Consider the following 17,363-nt stretch of genomic DNA (forward strand, 5'->3'; position numbering starts at 1 on the left):
GGAGATAAGTGGAGCTAAGTATAAGTCTCATGTTTCTCATGATTTTTACTAATAGAGACTAATCTGAATAGTCTCATCCTTGAAAACACCTCCTCTCTCCAGGGACATACCTACCGCTTAGGGACCTCCAACATGCTGAGACTCATTCCACCATTACAACATCTCTGTGACGCTGGAAAAATGCAGTGGACTCTGTCTGTCAAACCAGGGCAACAAATCTCTCAAAGTGTTAAAACAGTTGATAGTCAATATAGTCATGGGGTAAGTTATGCAAACAGGTTAATAATAATCGCACACACACAATCTTTTCAGGATTGTTTTCCCTGGAATCTTGGGATCATGGGATGTCAAGTGACTTTAAAATGTGATCATCTGAGCCTCCTGAATGGAGAGACAGTAAACTGCCAAAGAAACAGGCGTAGGATGATAATTTAACATTCCACATTTTACCTGCTATATAGTGTCATCTTTGGGATTAGCAGATGCCAGCTACATCAATTAAATAGAGCACCCCATCCCCACTGCTTCCTTCATGAAAGCTGAATATACTAACGGAATATTGATAACAAAGATTTTGCTAAATAACCACTTGTTATTTTTAAGAGTATCCCTGTTTAAAATGTACGATTCTAAAAATATATATGAACCAAATGTGGATGCATTGCATGTATGATTTCTCTTTGCATCTGGTAACTGCATGCTATTAGCTACACTTGGTACAACTCACTACAGCTTGACATATTCTGGGATTTATTAAAATGTAAATGATAAAGCAGAAAAGAATGTTCAGACAATTGGATTACTCCATTGACTGAATGTTCCAATACTGTATCTATTTTTGTCAAAGCAATGGTGGCTCCTGCTGTGGAATGCTGAATGGAATATTCCATTGTGGAACATGGGGAGAACTTGAATAAAGGAAATTGAAACCTAATCACTGAATTTTTAATTCCCCTCTCCAAAAGCAACAGATTGCCAATACTTTCTAAAAGAAATTATGATAATTTTGGCACATAATTATTGGAAGGCTACCATTCACAACTAAGTATTCAGCATCTATTATTGGATCTGTGACTTCATTCATGAAAACAATGATACATTTGCTTGTTTTGCTCTTGGCCTTGGCTTGTTTTATTTATGAAATTATACAATGAACATGAATATATGTGATATGGATGGCAGTGAATATGCACAAGAGAGACATTTTCCTGATGGGAACTGTTAGTATTTATTTCAGAGAAGAGAAGGCTGGGAGGTAGGTGTCTTTAAGGACTTGAAGGGATTGGGTTTAGAGAGAATGGAGACCAGCTGTCCTTTCTCTCCACAGGGAACAAGAGAAAATGGGATTAAACTACAGCGTGAGGGATTTGGGATCGAAATGAAATAGAATTTCCCAACTGTGTAGGCTCTCAAACACTGAAATGTGTCTCAAAGGAAGTATATGGACATGAGTTTTATTTTGAGTGTTAAAAAATGGAAAGGCACATTTTCACTATATGATCTTGTATGGATAAAGAGGAATGGACTGGGTGATGTATGGCTCCTGAATTCTCTTCATCTATGAGTAGAATCTAAAAATGGGGGAGTGGTAGCTAAGGGAAGTAACTTTTTAAAATAACAGTTATTTTTCAAAGTCAAGTTTTTTCAAGGGGACAGACTGGTAACTTGTACCTATATGTGAAATGTTAAACTGAATGGAATGTCATGTAATAAGGTGGGTGGGAACAAAGACTGTGGGAATACAATACACACTTATTTCTCCTCTACTCCCATTTCTGCTCTTTAGTAGTTCAAGTTTAAAGGCAAAATGTCCTTAGTCATGCATGGAGTTTAACATATGTCTATTGATTTTTGAATTTGTAAGAATGTGGTGAAGGCTCCTGGGAAACTAAACTCTATCTTATTATATATGTGTGTGTGTGTGTGTGTGTGTGTGTGTTGTATTATGCGTATGTATATAGGTTCGATCCCTGGGTCGGGAAGATCACTTGGAGGAGGAAATGGCAACCCACCCCAGTATTCTTGCCTGGATAATCCCATGACAGAGCAGCCTGGCAGGCTACTTACAGTCCATGGGGTTGCAAAGAGCAGACACAACTGAGTGATTAAGCAACAACATATATATACATATACATTACATATATATAATATGTATTATATATATATATGTATACACGTATATGAAAGTTAGTCAATCAATCGTGTCCAACTCCAGCTCACCAGGCTTCTCTGGCCATGGGATTCTCCAGGCAAGAATACTGTAGTGGGTAGCTGGTCCCTTCTTCAGGGGGATCTTCCCAAACCAGGGATCAAACCCAGGTCTCCTACATTGCAGGCAGATTCTTTACCATGTGAGTCACCAGGAAAGCCCATACATGTCTATACAAATGTATATAATGTATACTTATACATTATATGTATAAGTATACATTATATATGATATATATTACATATGTGTGTGTATATAATGTGTATTTTTCAAAGTTACACTCTAGCAAAATTAATGTATGTTGCTCACATTTAATTAGCAGAAAATTGAGCACATGGAATTAAACTTGGTCTAAATTCAATTACTACTTTAAAAAATTATCACCAGACTAGATGTTGGTTGTCTCTTGATTTGAAGATAATTATATTTTCCATTTCCTGGAGACAGCTTAGTGTAGCAGAAAGAACACCGTATTGGAGACAGAAACCTGGGGTCAGGTCTTATCTGAGTCATGAACTGATTGACCTGGACAGCTCACTGACTCTTAAGTATGAGTTTCTATTCTGAGAAATAAAAAGTAAAATTAGGATATGTTAGACAGATTATTTTAAATGTTCTCTTTTGGGTTCTAATAGGCTATCAGTCACCAATACCAAAAGCTTTTAAGCTCTGAGCTCTCAGGGGATCTTTCCCTTCTCCAGGGGATCTTCCCAACTCAGGGATTGAACCCAGGTCTCCCACATTGCAGGCAGATTCTTTACCATCTGAGCCATACATGGAAGCCCATACATGTATATACATATGTATAATGTATATTTTATACATTATATAAATATATATTATATATGATATATAGTATATATACACACAGTCTTTATAGAGAAGATTTTGTCCCCATAAAGTTAATAGTTTTCAACTTATGCTGCATACTAAAATCACCCAGTGAGCTTTACAAAAGATTCCCAGTTCCCAGGCTACACCCCACACCAATTAAATCAAAGTCTTTTGAGGAAGGCCCCATGTATCAGCATTTTTCCACCTGGCAGTAACAATGTGCAGTCAAAGCTGAGAACTCCTGCTTTGGGCACAATGAAATAAAGATATGTTGTTTCCCTATGAACTCAAGAATTGTATACCGTCTTGATACCTTCTATGTCTTTAGTACCTAACAAAGTGTCTGGCGTAAATAAAGTAGGTGCTCAGGAAATCATTAACATATTAAGTGAACTTTGGCCAATCCCTCACGAAAGAGGGTTTTTCAAAACTGGCATCTACACTGATCATTTTCACTTTGATCTTCTTCACTGAATAAGGGCTCAATTCTCTACTTTTGTTTGCCACTGTAAACAAGGAAGGCAAGTAAAATAATGGGCAACCTATTTCAGTTAGCACAACTGAACTATCTTGGGGTGGATGCAAGGAAATCATCCATCTCCATATCCTTTACAGAAGAGGATCTTGGGGGAGCTAAGGATATGTCTCCTACATGACTCCACACATTCGAGTGAAAATAAATAAAACATCTGAGTATCCAGACGTCATTCATTCATCAGATGTTTATGAAGTACTTATATCATGCCAAACACTGTGATAAACTACTGTAGGCTCTCTCAATGAGGATTTTGTGCCAGAATTAAACCTTAATACCCTGGCCATCTTTACATGTAATGAATCAATTTCCTTCCTAGACATATAGTTTAATTTTAGTTATATATCATTGTTGAGACAATTGAAAAATACAGTCACTAATTGTTTTGCTCTGTGGGTTCGAATGACAAACTCGAGATAAAAAAGGCTGCAAGTTTAGGAGATAAAATGACAGACAGAACACAGTACCTGTCTTTTAGAACAGTATTCTCCAATAGAAGCTTCCCAGGCAGTGCAGTGGTAGGGAATCCACCTGCCAATGCAGGAGACGCAAGAGACTGGCGCTTGATTCTTGGGTTGGGAAGATCCCTTGCAGTAGGAAATGGCAACCCACTCCAGTATTTCTTGCCTGGAAAGTAACATGGGCCAAGAAGCCTGGTGGCCTAGTCCGTGGGGTCACAGAGTTGGACATGACTGAGCAGACATGCACCCCTGTCCAATACAACTTTCTCAAGAATGGAACTGTGCTGTATCTGTGCTGGTCAACACGGTGGCCAACACAGTGGCTACTAGACACAGGCGGAACCTGAGCACTTGAGATTTAGCCAGTGCATCTGAGAAACTGAATTTTAAATTTTACTTAATATTAATTTAAATTAATGTAGCTATATATGGCAAGTGGTTACCTTACAGGACAAGGCAGCTCTAGAATATCACATTCAAATTGAGATTGCTACCTAAGTTCTCATAACCTGGGTGATAAGCATTAATATATGGTAGGAACAGAATGCTATGAAAGCACCTAGGTGAATAAGCTAGTCTTAGGGTCGAGGTGAAGACTTCCAAGAGGAAGCGATTTCTAGGATGAGACCTGAAGGACCAGAGATGGAGTCTGGAAGGGGTGATGGAGTACCAAGCAGAAGGTGCAGGTGTGTGAGAAAGCCCAGAAGAGAACGAGGACATTAAGAAATGGCAAAGACATATGGCAAGGACCTACAAAAACAGTGGGGCTTGGGGAGTCCAGAGAAGAAGGCTGGGGTCAGGAACCGGGCTAGGAAGGGCTTAGATGTAACGATAGTTAAAGGGCAATGGGAAGCCAGTGAAAAGTTTGAAACTGTGGAACGATACGATCATATCTGGTTTAGATGGATTTCCCTGGGTACTATTTGGCAGCGTGAAAGGGAGAAACTGGAGGTATGAGACAGTAGTCCAGGTGATATGACGGTTGTCTTAAACAGTTGGAGGGTGGAGACACATTTAAAAACGGAAAGACAGAAAAACCAGAGATTCACCTGATTGGCCACGGCAGGTGCAAAGAGAAAAAGACAAGGATCACACTTTGGTTTCTGACTTATGAGTAGATGACTGTGCTGTCTATTAAGGGCAATGTGGGATCATTTAGGAATTGCTTCTAAATTGAAAATTTCCCATCATATCAGATTATTTGCTCCTCATAGAACCTGAAACTAGCTTTGATATATACTAGAGAAAACACCCAAATTGTGAGAGCATACTCTTCCAAGAAATCAACACAAGTTCACAGTTGATGCAACATTGCTTTTATTGGGGGTTCAGGGGACATATGACAAAGTCATAAAATGTCAACAGAGTCACATTTTGTGCTTGGCTATGCTTATAAAAGAAAACAACCTGTTTATTTATGAACTCACTTAATGAGCACTATGTGAGAGATGGCCAACGATCATCATTTTGAAAACAGGATGACCTGAGCCACCAGGACATCTAAGTGTGACAAACCTGGAGAGCTAAATGGAAATTTACAGCAGTCAAATATTCAGGTCCTTCCAAACATCCAGATGCTTGCTCTCAAGTAGACACAGTTTAACTAACTCCTTCAAGACAAAATTGCGTTTTGAACCTCTGTATTCTCCAGTAGACCACTTTATTAATTATTACTAAGTGCCAACTAAAGGCAAAGGGGCTAGTATAGAAGATGAAGATTTCCTTAATTCTAGTTTTTTATGGCTGAAGTATTCTTGGGTTAGTTATATGGATAACTGACAATTAAAATAGCAAATAACCATTTATATTTTCAAAAACCATAAAGACTATCAAAACAGACACGTTTAAACATTCATGCAGAAACTCTTATGAATATATACTGTGCATAAAATTGGTTGAGAAAATGCTCATTAGAAGATCTGATTGGTTTAGGTGAAGGAAGAATGCCAAGTAACTTAATATCACTGAGGACATTGTATACATAACTTGGGCTACTGTGTGTTCTTTGCGGCTGGACCATTGACAGTTTTTGAAACTAAAGATGTCAGTTCATAACTATCTATTTTTCACATTGAAGTGAAAAGCCAAAGAGGGAGCCAAAAGTGAAGCTGTGTACTTGGTATGGCACTCCTTGATCACCCAGACAGAATGTTTCCATTGGTGAAATGCAAGCTCATGCTTCCTTTGGGCAGGGTGGTATAGTTCAAGAGCCTCTGAGGGCATGGTTTCTGGGTCTACTTCTGTTGCACTCAAATGAGCGGTCTTCTCTAAGTCACTGTATCTTTACAGGTTTATCACATCTGTAGGAAAGAACATTGCAACAGATGACCTTTAAGCTCTCCCCGCCCCCTATTTTTGTTCTCAAGAAGTTGAGATTTCATGCTGACCAAAGCTAACAGTCTCCTCAGAGTCTGGTCCAAAAAAAGCTTAAAATGCTGATAAACTCTGTTCCCCAGTAGCTTCCATTTCTGTCATGAAAATACATTCCACCAAGCTAGTTCAACCAGAAAACTGAAAATTTTGAGAAGATAATTAAAGAAAATAGCTATGTATCTACCATAGAAAAATATCACGGAATATAGAAGTGGCAAAATTACAAAGTTGGTTGCAACACTGTGGCTTATTGCCTTAGATCATGAGCTTTGAAATCACGGTCCTGATTGTGAACCCTGTATGTGGCAGTTTGGTAAGTTACTTAAACCTTAGGTTTCTTTCTGTAAAATGGAAATACAAAATAATATCTGTTTTGCAGGGTTGTTGTGAAGCTTAAGAGAATTACTATATAAAATGCTTAACGTGTAGGGAGAATTCAATAAATATCCACTGTTATTAGGCTAACAGAAAAATCACAGATCCTCATCCTATCATCAATCATGCTCACTTATTTTAATGGAAGAAATATGATTATAATTCTGGTCTACACCTGAGGTGGGCAAGGGGAAGTAAGTGTGTAAAGTCTTCACCATATATGTACATATAGATTGGCAGTGGAAGTCTGGGATTTAGTCAACTGGACCAGTACATTCCTAATTTCCTTAAATCACCAGGTGGATGCCTTCCTCTCTGACTTTGTTCACAACATTGTATCTATAGAAACGATTCTATTTTCTTTTTTTTTTTAAATTTTAAAATCTTTAATTCTTACATGTTTAGAAAGGATTCTATTTTCTTCTTTCTTCCCATTTATCTAAATCTTTAACATCCTTTAAAATTCACCTTGTATTTCCTTCCTTTGGGAACTTTCTCCCCTAGACAGACCAGTTTGCCCCGCCTAAGCGGACTTCCTCTGAGCTCCTTGCTTCTGTCTTTCATTTTGCTCTTATAAATTGACTTGATCTGTTACTTCTCTTTTCAAAAGTTTACATGCTTCTGTTTAACTAGGTTTAAACTCCTTAGAGGCAGTGACTATGTCTCACAGGGCCTAGCGTGCCTGATAAAAAGGTTGGTTGTTTGGTGTCAGTGGGTACTGTACTTCGATGACACATTCTGAGTTCCCACCATCATTTTATCCTTTGTATTGCCTCCTACTATTCTGTGATTGCAAAAGAACTCAATATTCTTTAAGTCATTCTTTTAAGGTCAGACTCTGTGTGTGGCTAACATGCAATCAACCTCTGGCATGAACAATTTTCTATTTTAAAAATTAGCGTATTAATAAGCATAGTCATACTAGAAAAAAAAAGTTTTTTAAAAAATGAATGTCACACAGAATTTAAATACAAACAGAGGAATACACACAAGGAAGGGAAAGTCCTTGCTCATTCGAAATCTAGATAGCTTTCTTAAGGGTTTCTGTTTCTTGAAAAGCTTGCCTCTTGCTCTGAGATGCTACTGGCTGAAACTGCAGCGTTTGGGTGTGTCGACTGGCAGGAGAGATGTCTTCAGGTGATGCTGTCCTTTGTTTCCACTTCGCAGCTGGCTTTAGCATCCGTCGGGACAGGGTTTCTGCAGTCTGTGTTGTTTCCCTGGGAAGACATTCCTGAGGAAGGGGGACTATAGGACCAGCTGAAAGGAACATGGAGACGACTAAAAAAATAACAGAACACGTCACAGAAGGTTATCACATTGACTCTTTGATACAAATAAAGGAATGTTATGATACTTTGGGGGCCAGGCTATTTCCAACTATGAGTGAAATGCTGCATCACGAGAAAAATGGAGCTTTCTCACTGTTCACCTTGTCTGGGAATCAGTCAAGCAACAGCATTGTTCGGGAGTGTGTGAGAGAGCGCCATGCTCCTTGCCCGGGGAGAAAGCGCTCCGTAAGAAAAGCTTCAGGTTTTATCCAACAGGCAACTTACTGAAATAGGACACGGAGGAAAACAACAAAAGAACACAGGACATTAAGGACACATTCAACTAAATCTAAAGACTAAATGCAAAATAAAAATAAGTGTGGGTACAGCAGTGGTTTGCAATGCAGGAGTGAACAGAGAACGGCTCAGAGTCAATGTTAATTCCCTGTGTGTGTCTTTGTATTTCTAGTGCCTAGCTCAGAGCAGGACACATGGTACCCACTGAAAGAAAGAATGAAAGGAACCACAAAAGGCAGACAGGGAGGGAGGAAGGGAAAGGCAGAGAAAGAATGAAGAAGGGAGGAAGAGAGAGCGAGAAAGAAAAGAAAGATTTCTGAAGATTTCTCAAGAGGTGAGAGGCAGAGTGCACAGAGAAGAAAAGCTTGGGTGAGAGAATATTCATAGACCTGATAAGAGCAAGCTCGCTTAATTCGAGAAGAGGTTATACATTCCGAGTGGTTTGAAAAAGTGGGTGGGGCAATTTTCAGGAGGCTTTGAATGTGTTAAGGTTTAATTGGGGAAGGGTGGCATGTTAATATAACTACTGTAGGCTTTTGAAGGGAATATTAACATGATTCAAATGCATCAAGTGAAAAGGGGAATATATGAAACTCGAAGATGTCAACCCAATGGGAAAAAAGAAAAACAAACCAAAGGATACTACAAGCAATTAATGAAGGCAGAAAGACTAAAGAATAGTCCTTCTGGTCTTAAAATAGAAAGGCAGGTGCTTGTCTGGGCTTCTTCTATGTTAATGTTGAAGGAAATGGGCTTAGGTCTCAGATCAAGAATTTCCTTCTCCCACTGGGTAGCTTTTTTCGTTCTTCGGCTGTTCCTCTTTTCCATCCCTGCCCTTCCTGAAAATGAACTTCAGTCTTTACTGTTTCAGCATCAAGGCAAAATATGTCAGTAAATACAGCACCTGGAGGTGGGATCAAATATAACTTTAAAGGGCAGCTGTTGGTACAAATGTCCTGAAGTTGTTCTTACACCTCTGTAAGAATCGTTTACCAAAATGCTCTGCTGGAAAAGATTTTAGAGACCAACTAATCCAACACACTCATTTTCCAAACAAGGATATTTGGGAAGAGCTGTATTAATGTTTCTTTTATTCTACAAAAGTTTTTATGAATGAAATATACTTTGCAGGTGGCTTTTAAATTGACTAAAGCCTTTATTGTCAACCTCTTCATTATGTTAGCACAATGAAGATGCATAATGAATTAGGTACACCAAAAGGGATTTACTCCGAAACATTTCTCTTTCAGCACTAAACCCTTTGGATACACTGAAAATGTTGGTTCTTTTCCTAGGTATAGTATACCTAGAAAATACTATACCTAATACTATTCCTAATACCTAACAGGTATAGTCTACAAATATTTCTGAAAATCTGTAAAACAACCTAGTGTTAAAATATTATTAATAGGTATTTTTCTGTTCTGATGAAACATGCAATGAATGATCCTGGATGAGTGACTAAATAAACATAGATTTTAGAACTGATTATTTTGTGAACACAGAATGGGAGGATGGGGTGTTAAGGTTTTGATACATGTGTACGATACATTTGTGAATCAACAAAAATGCTATTGTAGCAAGGAAGGACGTTTCACACAATTTTTGAGAAACTCCTTTAGGTAGCTAATAATGCAAAGACCTTGTGTACATGATCAGATGAAAACTAAATCAATGTATTGCTTTGGTGTTGCACAGATGTAGCCCATGCATAATGTCTCTTCTACAATGTGGACCCCATCATCAAAATGAACTTTGAGGAATAAACAGTATAAATATACAAAGCACCGTATTCTAGGTGCCTAGTATGAGTCAAAGGTAACAAATCAGCTTTCTTTGGGACCTGTGACTACTTAACTGGAATGAGTAATATCTTGTATCATCTCAACATGAGCCTCCCTTGGAACCGTTTTTGTCTCCGGAACATATAAGCATAAATCGGGACCCTTGCATTGCCTTCCTCGGGGTCCCTCTGTGATCTGAGGGTGACAGTTCTCCAAATTTGCCTCAGGAGCATCTACACCTACTGAGCACATAGCAAGCGCCAGGCTGACCAGTCAACTTGCTGTTGCTCTGCCTGGGTTTTCCCTTAACAGCTAGATCTTCAGGGGTCAACACCTTGGTGTGGTGGGGTCTCCAGTTCAGGAGACACCATATCGAGATACCATAAAGGAAGGTGGTGTTAGTGCATAAATGACTAGAGCCAGAGTTTCAATTATTCATCATGTGCCACCCAAAGTGGAGGAAAAACAGAAAAGAAGTTGTTTTTGTTATGATTTTGATTACTTTGATTAAATTAAAATTACTATCTCTGCCTAAGGCCATTTCCCTGGCATTTTATCTCATTATTCTAATAAAGGAAATGGATTTCTTATGAATAAGATTTACGATTCTAATATTCTCCATTACTTCAAGTTGTCCAAAGTCAAGATGAAGACTAAATCAGTAAAGAGCAGCGAATATTTTATAAATAATGTAAGTATGCACAACAATCACCCTTTTAGTGACTGTTAATTTCCAACATCTAGGTCAGACACATTCATTCTTACGTGAGAACATGGAGTTCTTTGCTTCTTTTATTAATTAATAAGGAATTTAAAAAATAAAAGCTGACTTTAAAAACATTCTACTCAGGAATCATTTCAAATGAGGAGAAATGCCCAAGGGGAAAAAAAAATCTCAAGTAGGCAACATGTAAAGCAACACACAACTATATGCACATTAGTATAATTACACATTGCAAATTATATCGGATGTATCTAATATCTAATTTTTTGAAAGCTGATTCCACTTGAGATTTCAATAACAGCATCAACATTTTGCAGGTGGCTCCTTCTGTATAGTATCCAAAGGGAATTATTTCTCTAATGTGCTTTCAACCCTCATGTAAAAGCTGAAGCTCTTCCTTAAAGGACCAACAAGCAATGAACATTGGGAATGTTCCTTAATGGAAAAAGCAAGGGGGTAGGGTCCAAAGATAGTGTTCACATGGCTATTTATTCTGTTCCTTAGAGGATCCTGATTCGCTTCAAGAAATAAGAAACAAACTTAAACAAGAGCCTCATTAGAAAATGTGGTGAAGGCTACATACCCATTCGGAGGCAATGATATGAAAAGCTTTTCAATTGTTAAAATAAGTGTGCAGGCGAATGGCAGATTACACCTTGGACTGAAAACAGAGCCCTGGATTCAATTCTGCTCTGTTAAAATATATGGCTAATTTGTCCTAAAGAGGACATCAGATCAAAGTTCCATTTTGAAGAATAGGCTTTTGTCCTCATCTTTCTGTATCCATCAATCAATCAGCAAATAACCAAATACATATTTGTGATCTTGGAGAATGGAGCATATTATTCAAGTTGATTGGATCCATTTTCTTGATTCCTCCTTAAAGATCTTTCTCCTAATTAGCCAGGGTTACTATTGAATTATTTAATTATCTGCACTTTTGTGCAATGAAATATGTTGTCATATCACATACTTTATCACGCTGTTGCTGTTCATACTTAATGATGCCTCTATAGTTAGCAGCTTCCTTTGTTCTGCTCAGTAAGTGGTTTTAGAAAAGGGGGTGGGCGGGGAAGGAGGAGCCTTGGGGTTTGTAAAATACAATCATACATTCCTGGTGCACATGCAAAACTTTGTGCATTTACATGAATTTCTTTTTCGAAATCTAGTTGCAATTCCATTTGGAATAACCTAAGAGGCACATGTCGGTGACTTCAACTGCAGCCAGAGTGATATTCCTATACCTTGAACATCTCTCCAGTGTATTTCCACTGCAGTGCAACGGTAAAATCATGATTCAATTTTTTTTTTTTTTAATCAGCAAGGAATGTCTTTAACAAGGAAGAAGTAAATTATGATAATTACTCTGAATGGTCGGATCCTTGAGCATTACTAATTAGCATTTATTGCCTGGATTATAGAACAATACATGTGAAACCGAACTGCGACTGCTCTTTTACCTCCAAGAACTGAAAAAGGCAATGGAGCAAGAGGCAGTATCGTCAGTGGTTGAGTCAGTGGTTTTACATCTCCTGGAGAGTGTGCGGGATTCCTCGTTTTTGAAATATACAAACGTGGTACTCGATATTTATGGCCCATTCATTTTGTGTGTGAGGCACATATTTACATATGATATCACAGTCACGGGAGACTAACGAGAGGAGAAACATTTTGGGTATGATGTCATTTTGGGACAATTTTACCCATTGTGAGAGTTTAACAATAAAGAACGTAAAACTCTCCGTTTTATGAAAGTATGACTTTTTCTATAGAATTTTTGACTTAAAAAAAGAAACAAAGAACTCAGTTCTTAGTGAAGAAAATTTTACATTCACCTCTTCACTTTCTTGAGAAAAGGCAATTGGTCTCTGGTTTAAGAGTCTTTTTTTTTTTCCATTAAGAATTTGTAATAAATAAGATACTGAAGTTAGAAATACATGAGATATTAATCAATAGAACAACATCATTCCTGTAAATAAATGCTACTCATATAATTTGGCAACTGGAACTCCTAAATAACCCAGTAGGTAGGAGAGAAAGCAAAAATTAACCATTCATCATTCTCGCTGCAGACCCACTGTTTTCCTCCAAACCCCATTAAAGCGAATGAAGACGAAAAAACACATCGTAATATAAAGCCAGTACTAAATACAGTCACTAGTCTTCCCAATACCTTTATGGATTCCCTACTTTGATCCTTTTTAGTTTGAAAGAATAAGTTTGGCTAAATCTGTGAGGAGATTAAACAGGCTGGTGATAAAAATTAATTCTGCTGAATGAGCAAATGCATTTGGATTGCAGAGATGCAAATAAGACAATACTTTTCTTTCCCTTTGACATACCAAGCGGATTAGTTTAGAATGTTAAATTTGATTTTATTAGAATATATTAGCAGTGTTTTAATTAATACCAATCAAACATTTTCTTTCCCTGGGGCTTGATGTGTTCTTAATGCTTTCTAAATCATCTGTCTTTTATCCATCCAAAAAAAAAAAAAAAAGAAGAAAGAAAAAAACCAACCAAATTAGCAGAGCCTTTTGTTACATTCTTCACAATTTTACTATATTCAACAGAAAACTATGAGCTGTTTACTTAAAGGTGTCTTGCCCATAAAATTAGTTCCCAGGTGCTGGATTTAAATGAGTCCTGTTCACTTGAACACTTGATTTTTTTCTTTTTGAAAAAGGTTGAATAAGAGACTCGAAAAATAAACATCTTCCATGTTTTTCTTTTGGGGAAAAGTGCTGCAAAAGGAGTTTTGGCTGGTTAGCCTTTCTTGGCTTTATTCTCACTACAGCTTCCTAGAGCTGTTAAATTTCCAACTGCATTGGTTTTAAGCTGGCACTTTGGAAAGAGGGGCAAAAAAGGAATAAAAAAAAAAGGAGGGGGGAATCTAGTTAAAAATACGGTGAACCAGTGTGCCCTGTGAACTGAATTGTAACTGTGTGTTGCAAGGAAGTGCTGCGTTGCCTTTCACTCATTATTCCCTGCTTTTCTCTCAAGCTTCCTGTCCTGTGTCCCGAAAGCTCCAGTTCACTTCTTTCTCTTTTCTTCCCACAACGCACCCCCCTCCATTTCTCCGCCTTATTTTTTTTTTTATCTGCCAAGCTGGATTTGCACTTTTAAAGATCAGTATCAATAATGCCCTGCTTGTTTCGGTGGCACTCTCCCTTTAAAAGACAGCCCCCTCTAATTGATGCGTCTGGGCTAGTCTAGACTGGTAGTGATTGAACCAACCACCAATTATGTTATTCATTTCACTGAACTTCACTGATGGGCTCGGTGAGGAAGAAGGGGTGTTGAGAAACCTGCCCTTACACTGAAGCAGTTCCCTGCTGAAATATAAAATCTCGTGTGTCGTTATGCACTCCTGATTGCCTGTGTGATCAATCGTGTGATAGCAACCTCAGGACACGAACAACCCACTTGAAAACATGTAAAAAATTGAAAGAGTGCCTTGTATCACTTGTATTAAATTACTATGCTATTATCATTTAAAAATCATAGAAGAATCACATCTAGTGTGCTTTTATTGATCGCTGCATATATTTTCATAGAATAAGATGTAGATATATTTTGACTTCCAAAAGTACCAAATATTTGGCAAATACTTGATATGAATCAAGTGGTAATATATATCCGTAAGTTAAATAGATGTCCTTCCATAATTTCCAAATGCCTATGCATACATATCAGCTAAGATGGGGGAAAAGCATTAATCTATTGTATAAAAACCAAAAGATAACTTGAAAATCAAATAGCTCTTTTCTTCAAAATATATTCAGGCCATCAAAGGCTGGAAAGTAATATTTAAATATTATAACTACTAGAAGGTTTCAACAAAAGGCACAACGCTATTGTTGCACAATTCATTTTCTCGATTCAGTTTTCTGATACAAAATGGTTTCTTGACTGCGATTTGGAGTCAGTTACTAAAATGGCAATAAACCCTTAAAAAAAGAAAAGCAGAAAAAGAACAGTTTCCTTAACCTTCGACAACATGTATAAATTGAGGTTATAACTGAAATAAAGTCTTCAAAAGAAGAAAGCATTTGAAGTCAGGGTTGATTTAGGTATTTTCCAAAAATAGAAGACAAATGTTGCCCCAAGAATACTAAAATGGTTTAAATGAAATTGTATATTGGAATTTTTCATAACAAAGGAAAGGTAAGTTACTGTTTTTCTAACCATGAGACAGATCTAAATCACTAGGATTATTATGGTATGAAAAGTTAAAAACTGCAAACTGGGTAATGCTAACAATTACCTTGAGAGATTATTTGAACTGTATAGCGTGGTGTTATAAATAACTTTGTTGGATCAGTTTTTTGAAATCCTGATCATTTTTTTCCCCAATTTTTAAATAAAGAATAGGCATTGACAACTTCTATAGGATACAATAATTCTGTGTGCGTTGTTTCCTTTTATATGTTTAAAAATATATATCTCCTATTATTTTTTCTTTTATATGTTTAGAAAATACATTTGCAATATCTATTACTTTTAAGCTCATTGTGTATAACCTCTTAAAATAAATGCCAAGCAAGGAGGCTATATCTGTTTTATTTTTCAAAATCGCACAAAGTAATACAAATTTAATCCTGGTTAACACCATAAATTCCATCCTAGCAAGTCTAGTAAGAGTAGAGCTTTTAGCTTATTGCTATTTTAGCACACTACTGGTTCACCCCTACCCATGTGTGTGTGTTCACTGCCCAGCCATATATGATGCACGTGTGGGCACTGAATATATACTCTAGCCACATGCCCATTTTAATTGGGCACAATTTTAAGATTAACTGTTGAGTTGAAAAGTTGGAGGCATGGGGCATGCTGGGACTTCAGCTGACATGTTCTGAGGTCAAGCACCAGGTACTGAGCTGTTCTTGTTACGCTCGGATAGTACTGCGTGTTGCTCTCAAGGAATAGACCAGGATAGGTGAGTTCCACAAGCCTCGGGCATTAATAATATACATGCACACACATCGCAGCCAGCACGCTATTATCACGGAATATGTACCTACTTTAACAGAAATCCAGGAGCTGCCACTTTCCTGATCACCTGATCCCACCTAACAATGAAAACCTCAGAGGTGCACTCAGGCACTTCGGACAAACTTTCTTTTCTTTTGTTTTTGCTTCAAAGAAAAAAGTTCCACCAAATTTCCAGGATGCAAGGGCGCGACTCGCAGCTCCCAAGAGCCTAACCCGTGGATTTAAACGGTAAACATCACAAGTTAGGGTCTCAGGGATTGAGAGGCGCGCGCTAAATTGTTCTTTCTTGAGACAAAACAAAGCAAAATAGGAATGACAAGCAATTTGTGTTCGAGGTTGTTGACTAACAGACAACAAACAGGTGGTAGAATATTCCCTCACTCTCTTAAGTTGCCCTCGTCCACAAAATCTGGATTCCACTTAGAGTAGATACATGCACACAGACGCAGGGTCTGTGGGCGCATATACATACCTGAACATACAATCGCCAGTCTATCAGAGAAAACTCTTTGGAGCTTTGGGCAAAAGAGTTTAGTAAAATGGAAAATGGTATGAATAGACTCAGAAATGCCCATGTTTTGCAAACCACGGTCTACAGTCAGGCTTGAACGTCTCTTCAAAGCTTTAATTTACAACTAGCACCAAGGACGGTAAAGAAAATCGGAGGCATCTCTTTCCCCCGGGCGAGCATGCCGCATGCAAAACCATCCAAATTGGGTTTTTAGAAGGAGAAGACCGAGAAGGAGGATTTGGAGGCTTGGAAAGTATAAATACAAATAGCGTTTTAAACTCACCCATTGGAAGTGGAGTCAGGCTGCAGCTTCCGTAGCACCATCGAGCCAGGGGGGGAAATGTGAGCTGCAGGGCGCTCGCCTGGGCGAGGTGTTTCAATAGAGGACCGAGAACTGGGCGGGGAGGGGGAGGCGGGGGCAGGAAGCGATACACCAAATCTGGAGACTGTAACTCTGTAGTTTATGCTCTGACGAGGGGCGGTAGGGGGCAATTCGGTGGGAGTGGAGAGATGGACTGGGACTGATCAAATTTTGAGAATATTCAGTTAAAAAAAAATTTTTTTAATGTTTTCATAGGAATGAACCCTCCCCAGGGTTGCTTTTCAAAATTTCCTCCTTCTTTCTTTAGCGTGCACTTTGCCAGTCCTGCGAACAGGCCTCCTGTGCATCAGCTGCTTGGCTGAAGCCAAGGCCAAACCACCCCGAGCCAGCACCAGGCTGTCACTCGGTCGAGGGGAGTGGGAAGGGGTGGGCGCCAGCCAGGGAGGCGCATCTCCCCCGCCCCGCTCCCGCTGCGGATCCTTTGAAGCCTTTTGCCAATATTTCGGAGGAATCCGAAGCATAATTCCCCTCCATCTTCGCAGACAGCTACTGGTTCTGTACCTGCTAGATCGGCGCTTCCCCCATCTGCCTGGAAACTGGGCTTTCCTGTGCGGGGACGGCTCCCAGTGCCGCCTCCAAAAAAAAAAAAAAAAAATGAAACGAAAGGGAGGGGAA

General features: G+C 38.5%; 1 long non-coding RNA gene and 1 other non-coding gene across 7 annotated transcripts in view; both read right to left on the reverse strand.

The window, feature by feature from the left end:
• Positions 1–5,332: 5,332 nt before the first annotated feature.
• The window catches only part of LOC105602212 (uncharacterized), a 305,023-nt gene continuing 292,992 nt past the window's right edge, over positions 5,333–17,363 (reverse strand). For all 6 annotated transcript variants that reach the window (XR_009596614.1, XR_009596613.1, XR_006056340.2 and 3 more), the window contains one exon: positions 5,333–17,321. This is a non-coding gene — a long non-coding RNA (uncharacterized LOC105602212). The remainder of the gene's footprint in view (positions 17,322–17,363) is intronic.
• Positions 16,039–16,126, reverse strand: MIR125B (microRNA mir-125b). The gene has a single exon (NR_107881.1). It is a non-coding gene; the product is annotated as a microRNA mir-125b (primary transcript).

The sequence above is a fragment of the Ovis aries genome, chromosome 15, assembly GCF_016772045.2.
Source record: "Ovis aries strain OAR_USU_Benz2616 breed Rambouillet chromosome 15, ARS-UI_Ramb_v3.0, whole genome shotgun sequence".
NCBI lineage: Eukaryota > Metazoa > Chordata > Mammalia > Artiodactyla > Bovidae > Ovis > Ovis aries.